Source organism: Panthera uncia, assembly GCF_023721935.1.
Source record: "Panthera uncia isolate 11264 chromosome B3 unlocalized genomic scaffold, Puncia_PCG_1.0 HiC_scaffold_1, whole genome shotgun sequence".
Taxonomy (NCBI): Eukaryota; Metazoa; Chordata; class Mammalia; order Carnivora; family Felidae; genus Panthera; species Panthera uncia.
Window position 1 is genome coordinate 54,697,913 of NW_026057582.1, and position 8,082 is coordinate 54,705,994.

General features: G+C 30.8%; 1 long non-coding RNA gene across 1 annotated transcript in view; it reads right to left on the reverse strand.

Moving 5' to 3' along the window:
* Nucleotides 1-995: 995 nt before the first annotated feature.
* The window catches only part of LOC125908990 (uncharacterized), a 78,658-nt gene continuing 71,571 nt past the window's right edge, over nucleotides 996-8,082 (reverse strand). The window contains exons 2-3 of the long non-coding RNA XR_007453517.1: nucleotides 4,370-4,458; nucleotides 996-1,068 (exon numbers count right to left, since the gene is read on the reverse strand). This is a non-coding gene — a long non-coding RNA (uncharacterized LOC125908990). The remainder of the gene's footprint in view (nucleotides 1,069-4,369; nucleotides 4,459-8,082) is intronic.

Below are 8,082 nucleotides of genomic sequence, written 5' to 3' on the forward strand. Positions count from 1 at the left end.
AATCAGTATATGTACACCTGAAGCTAATATAACATTCTATTTTAATTATACTGGAATTAAGTAAAAAGATTAAATAAATAGACAAACAAAACTGACAACGGACAAACCCAGAAGTGCCTATACATAAAGGAATATTTAAATCATTATGACATGTCCACATGATGGAACTGTATTTAGTTCAAAAACAATAATGCAAATATGTATATGTAACAATGGAAATATTTAAATAATGTAATAAAAATATTAGGTTACTAAAACAGTGTGTAATAGTTATAGAAAATATTTTGCTAAGATTTTTCTGAGCACACCCATAGGATTTTAAAAATTAAACAATATTTTCAGCAAGAATGTGAAGAAAGGAAAATAAACTTATTTATTGGATTTCGGTTTTAGAAAGGTATAGGATACCCATCTTTCCAATGATCTCCTCCACTGTCCCATGACAAGATACTCCCAGGGACTAGGCATTTGTCTTCTCAGAAGAAATGTAGGTAATGACAACTAAATGGTCATTAGGCTGTCTCAGTCCTTTCTGTTCTCTTACCCCTCCCTCAAGTCCTGTTTAGTGTGAGGGAAAATTCGATTATTATAGCACTCTTAAAACCTATCAGCTGTGTAGCATAAATTAAGTAACTAACAGTATTATTATTGTCTATCCCTTTCTGTTTTCAAGCAGGTGTGGACTTTATTTCTTAAAGCAGGACCAAATCTTTAAATCAAGTGTATTGCATTTTATTAAGTGCTTTTATCTGAATACACTCTGGTTATCCTAGTTTTCCTTCTGTCATCCTTTAGAATGATGAATTATATAAACTGATATTTCTAATATTAAACTATCTGCAAATGCCAAAGTAAATCTTTCTTGGTCAATTTCCATTTTTATTTTTTATACTCTAATTGATTCAATTTGTTAATTTGTTAATATTACATTTAATATTTATGATACATAAAAGTGAAAACGACCTCAGTTTTTCTTATACTGATTTTATATAGGTTGGGCATTAAGTTGAAACATCCTTCATCAACTGATTGAATGAGATTTCTTCATTTTCTTCTTAGATTTTTATACTATGAAAATAGAGAGGAGAGAGGTACTAATTACTTTCTTACTAAGGATGGCAATTTGGCAAATCAAGTGTTTTTCTGAAGTGATCGCAAAGAGTAATACAAAGTTACTTGAATTTCAGCCTGCATGTTAAACCAAAATACAACCAGTTTTTGAAGTAAATATAATCCTTGTAGTTTCTTAAACCCCTCTTTCTCAAGAACAGATGACATATTAACCAAACACACTTTTTCCCTATATTCTAATTATCTTATAATTTTTGAAAATGTTTACTTTCAATAATACATATTGATATTTACACTAATATTTTTCAAAATGTTTCAACAACAAAACGTGAAAGGTATTTAAATCTCCTATCTACTAATACCCTATGTATTTTGAAAGATATGTACTATACACTTAACAAGAGGAGTAAATGGACATTGTCACAGCTTCACATTATGTATTTTTTGATATCACAAAATGTAATCTATTTAAATGTGTAACATGCTAGTAATCCAAATGATATAAAAATTATCTACATAGTGATTTTAACACAAAAATACAACATACTGGTGCATACATCATGTGTTCTAATTATACATTACTCTCTTGCCTAAAGAGATTGGTGAAACACTGCATTTTCAGAAAGAGAAAGGGTATTTAAAATTTACAATGCCTATGTGATTTTTATATTTTTGTACCAACATGTATACTTGGAAAGGCAACTCAAATTTTTATAGAATCAAATTAAAAATATTATAGCATATGAACATTTTTGATTTACATATAATTTAACTGAAATTTATGCGCAAATGAAGCTGATATGTACTTACTAAAAAAGAAAATCGTTGAGGCATTGTAGTAGCAAGAATACCTTGCTATTTATTTGCCCCATAGGTGAAAAATCATTGAAAAAATTACCTAGCAAAAAGCATATACTTTAAATCTCAAACTGTGAGAATTAATTACATTGTATCCTTCACATAAAAAGTATGTGAGGTATTTGACAAAAGCTTTTGAATATATATTGTTAGCTTTTTGTATAAGTTTTGAAAGTAGCTAATTTTTAGTTATTATTTTCTATTTTATGTTGCTTTTTGTCACATACATGTTAAGTATTTAGATTTTAAAGTCAGTTTTATTATAATCAATGTAGACATCATGAATAGGATCACTACTTAATTTATTCAATTATTCTTAGTCTGATATTCTAAGTTTATGTTGACTAGTTTTGAATTTCTCTAAATTATAATCATCTCTGTTTTTTTTAAAGCATTATTCATTTTACAGTTCTCTAATGACTAATGAATTGACTGGCTAATTAAGAAGAAAAAAATTTTGAAGTGAATCATACTGCTTTGGGGCAGAGTGGGAAATTTCTAGGTGTGTTTTTTCTTTTTTATATAAAGTTTATTATAAATCTTGATTATATTAGCCCTATTATCAATAAAAGGAATTTGGTGATTATTATTTTTCTTTTCTTTAGTATTTGCTTAGGGTAAATATAGAAATATTATAAGTATTCAGGGATTCATTCTCTTTCTCAAATTTATTTACTGATGGCCTATATTTTACCAGAAACTTAATAAGTTTTTTTAATGTTTATTTATTCTTGAGAAAGAGAGACAGAGACAGAGAGTGAGTGGGGGAGGGGCAGAGAGAGAGGGAGACAGAATCCAAAGTAGGCTGCAGGCTCTGAGCTGTCAGCATAGGATCCGAAGGCAGGGCTCAAACTCACAAGCCATCACATCATGACTTGAGTCAAACGAAGTTGGATGCTTAATGGACTGAGCCACTCAGGCGCCCCCCCTCCCAATAAATATTTTTTAATGTATGCAAAATGGCAAGACACAGGGGTGACAAAACAGGCAAAGGCCCTGTCAAATAAGGGCCCATTAGGGAAAGAAAGATGATAAGAAAAAAACAAATACATAGTAAAATTAGTGGCTGAGTTTTATTGTGTGAATAAAATAAAACAAACTAAAATAGAGCTTGTCTGAGTATTAGTAGGAGGATAGCATTTTATACAGTGCAATATAGTAAGGTCTTTGAGGAAGTGACACATGACCAGCAGTCCTAATCATAAGGAAAAAACAGCTGTGTAACAATCTGAAGGAAGAGTTTTACTGGCAGTCAAAAAAAGAAGTATAACTGTCCTGAGTTTGAATGATGCTGTTGTGTTTCCAACATAGTCAGATTCTTTCAATAAAGTGAAGAAAGATTTGCAGAAAAAATTCACAAAGCAGTTAGGAACTGGATGATGTATGGCTGGGCAAGCGATAGAAAGGATTTGAATATTGTTATAAATCCAGTGGAAAACCATTGAAATGATTCGAGAAGTAAAATAATATAACCAGAATTTTTTTTTAACACAAAGAACAACCTGATTACTAAAGGAGGTACAATCCTCTTTGTCAGATAGAACAATCAAAACAGTAAGGTTATTAAGTAGACCCTAAGAGAAATGAAACTGGTTGGTTAGTCAATAGTGTTAAGAAGAGTGAGAGGTGAACTGATTTGGGATATACTCTCCAGTCAGTATTTGCTAAGGGATTGGCTGATACGGTAAGCAAAATATTTTAAAAAATGAGATCAGAAAAAAGTAATTAGATTTGAGCTATTATAAAGACTGACCAGTAATCAATCTGATCAATCAGAGTGTCATTTTTACTCAAAGGAAATACACTTGATCTTAGACAAAAGGCCGAGAAGCGATCTCCTCAAAGGAAATAAACTTAAGGTAACAGCCCTCCCTCTAGAAGAAGTCCTGTTCTTTTGAGAAACTGAAAAGTGCTCAAGTGTGTCTAGAGTGCTAATCAGGAGATAAGAGGAGGATATTCAGAGATTGGTAAAAGCTAGATACAGAAAGTTGTCATTCATATTTATAATATAGAAGTAGCAAGAGCAACAAAAAAATGTTGGCTTAAAATTTTGTTGGCTGAAAGTCAGAAAACCTAGAGATGACTGGTGTAGGGGTGGGGGACAAGAAGTTTAAAGATTTGATATATAAATTTTGGAAGTTATGTCCAAGTTCAAATATGTTCCAAGAATTCTCTACTTCAGGGGCACCTGGGTAGCTCAGTTGGTTAAGCGCCTGATTCTTGACTTTGGCTCCAGCCATGATCTCATGGTTCATGAGTTCAAGCCCCATGTCAGGCTCTGTTCTGACAGTGCAGAGCCTGCTTGGGATTCTCTCTCTACTCTCTCTGTTCCTCTCTCTTTCTCTGTTAAAATAAATAAACTTTAAAAATTTCTGTTCAAATTCTCAAAAGGTATGAAAAAACTGAGATTCTGTTAATCATGAGACAACTTATTGTTTACCTTTTATATAGCCAGAATTGTTACAAGTTTTGTTTGTTTTAGTGCAGCATGTTCATCTCTTCATGTAAGGCTTGAGACAATGAAGGAATCTGGTGAGAGTAATACATTATGTTCTTGGTGAGAATGCCTTATGATTTTTTTTCTATTCTTAATTACATCATTATAAATTATTAGAACAGAAAAACTTTAGATAACATCTAATGCAAACCACTAATTTTATAGATGAAAAATAAGGTTTGGAGAATTCACGGGAATTTACTTTACTTAGTGACAATGAGATATTGAATTTAGAATTAAACACCTGAATCCTAGCTAGTGATTGTTCCTGAAGGCCCAAAAGTTTAGTGGTACTCTCATCTCGATTTTAAATAAATAGTAAAAGGATGTAATAGTCATATTCTTTCAAACAAGACTTTTTAGCTTATAAACAAATGACATACATGTATTCCTAAGTACACACATACTACTTCATGTAAGAATAATGATCCTATTTTGAAGGAATTGTGTTCGAATTTGTTGAATAATGTTAATTATTCAATCACGTAATTAAATCAAAACACTTGACACATGCACCCCGATATTTATAGCAGTGCTATTAACAATAGCCAAATTATGGAAAGAGCCAAAATATCCATCCACTGAAGAATGGATAAAGAAGAAGTGGTATGTATATACAATAGAATAGTACTCACCCATCAAAAAGAATGAAATCTTGCCATTTGCAATGATGTGAATGAAGCTAGAGTATTACACTAACGAAATAAGTTAGAGAAAGACAAACACTATATGATTTTACTCATATGTGGAATCTAAGAAACACAGCTGATGAACATAGGGGAAGGGGAGGAAAAATAAGATAAAAACAGAGAGGGAGACAAACCGTAAGAGACACTTAAATACCAAAAACAAAAACAAAACAAAACAAAACAAAACAAAACAAAACAAAAAACAAAAAAACCTGAGGGTTACCGAAGGGGAGGTTGGAGGGATGGGCTAAATGGGTGATGGGCATTAAGGAAGACACTTGTAATAAGTGCTGTGTGTTGTATATAAGTGATGAATCACTAAATTTTACTTCTGAAACTAATATTACACTCTATGTTAACTAACTAGAATTTAAATAAAAACTTTAAACATCAAAAAACAACCCTTTATTGTATTTTAATATCAATACTGATGTACCTTGGATCAAATAAAAATATCTCATGCAAATTGTCAGTGTAAATAACAAAACATATACTTTATAGAGAAATGGCATTGGATTTTTTTCAAATGCATATTAATGGAATAAAAGGGTAACTTTTACATTAGATTCTCTATTTCAATGAGGAATAATGTTCTAAGAAGTATAGCAGTACAGGGACTAGTACAGGGACTAATAGCAGGACCTATGCTAGCATAGGGCCTTTTAGCAAGATAATGGTGAATACCATATGAGTGTATCCATTCATTTGCATGTCATTTATGCTGATTCTAGTGACATAAAAATACATTAAAGTAAATTTACATTCCTTTTATCTACTGCATTTTGTCTGTACAACTGGTAAAGTTTTAAGGAATTTTATGAACTATGATTTAGCATTTGTGAAGCGAAACATACCTCCTCACATAGAAATTTTGGAGTATAATTTAGTACTATATATCAAAAGCTGTAACAATGTTAATGCATTTTGAACTAGATATTCACCTTATAAGAATTAAATAAAAAATATGTATACACAGAGGTATGGATTCATCAAAACAGTAAGAAGGAATGTCACTTAGTTAACATTAAATCCCAAGCCTTTTCCTAAATTCATTAACATTTCTGATTATCTGATTATATTTTTTGATTAAATAGATAGAATTGACCTCATTTTGTAATATTCTGTATCACATAAGCACTTATCACTATAATGGTTTTCCTTCTCCTGTGACTCAACTAATTAAAAACCCATGGTTGAGAATCTTTTCTGAGGCTGATAGATGAGCACCATAGGATGAATACTATTATACACAAAATCTGTGTGTACATGCAAATGGAATTGATAGAGATTTCTGACTTCAAGATTAAAAACATTAAATTACTCTTAACATAAGTATTGCTAAATTTATTTTTTTAAATTTTTTTAACATTTATTTATTTTTGAGAGACAGAGACAGAACACAAGCAGGGGAGGGGGAGAGAGAGAGGGAGATACAGAATCTGAAGTATGCTCCAGGCTCTAAGCTATCAGCACAGAGTCTGATGAGGAACCGTGAAATCATGACCTGAACCGAAGTCAGACACTTAACCAACTGAGCCACCCAGGCACTGAAAAGTATTGCTAAATTTAAATGATGTAAGAGCTTTTAACCTTGGAGCACATTTGGCTCAAAGTATAGTTCAAGTCCATCATTCCTTATTAACAATATGTCTGCATTTTCATTGTAGAAACTGGTGTTTTGAAGTTCTGCACCATTATTTCATACTATCTATTTTTGTCTTCAAATCTGTTAATAATTATAAAAATGCCCATACTACCACAAATGAACTGTAGACTCAGTGTAATTCCTGTCAAAATTCCAATGGCATTTTTTTCAGAAATAGAAAAAAAAAAGGCCCTAAAATTTGTAGGAAACTACAAAAGATCCTGAATATTCAAAACAATCTTGAAAAGGGAAAACAAATGAAACTGGAGACATCACCCTCCTGATTTCAAGCTACATTAAAAAGCTATAGTAATTAAAATAGTATGGTACTGATATAAAAACAGGCACATAGACTAATGAATCAGAATAGAGAGCCCAGACACTAATTCACACTTATCAATCAACTAATTTTTGACAAAGGCACAAAGACTACACAATGGGGAAACAATAATTTCGTCACAAAATGATGCTGGGAAAACTGGATATTTACATGTAAAAAAATGAGAGTGGACCTCTATCATACATTAGTCATAAAAAATTAACTTGAAGTGGATCAAACAAATGTAATACTTGAAACTATAAAAATTTTAGAAGAAAACATAGGCGAAATATCCTTGGCAATGATTTCTTGGATAAGACACTGAAAGCACAGCAATGAAACCTAAAGGAAACAAGAGGGATCTGTTTAAACTAAAGAGCTTCTGCACAACAAAGGAAATATTCCATAAATTGAAAACGCATCCTACAGAATAAGAGGAAATATTTGAAAACCATATATCTGATAAGGAGTTAATTTCATATAAATATTTATACAACTCAATAGCAAAAAAAAAAAAAGTAATCTAATTAAAAATGGACAAAAGTCCTGAAAAGACGTTTTTCCAAAGAAAACATACAGATGGCCAGAGGTACATGAAAAGATGTTCGACATCACTAATCATCAAGGAAATGCAATTCAAAATCATCATGAGGTATTACTGCACACCTGTTAGGATGGCTATTATCAAAATTATAAGAGATAATACATGTTGGAGAGGATGTGAGAAAAGATAACCATTATATACTGTTGGTGGGAATGTAAATTAGTATATCCACTGCAGCCATTATGTAAAAGAGTATGACTATTCCTCAAGAAATTAAAAATAGAACTATCAAATGATCCAGTAATTATACTCCTGCATATATATCTTAAAGAAATGAATAATTATAATTGTTATGATTATATATATAATATATATAATATATACAATAATATATTTATAATATATTATATATTAATATTAATAATTATAATTATTAATTATAATTATAATTTTTTATAA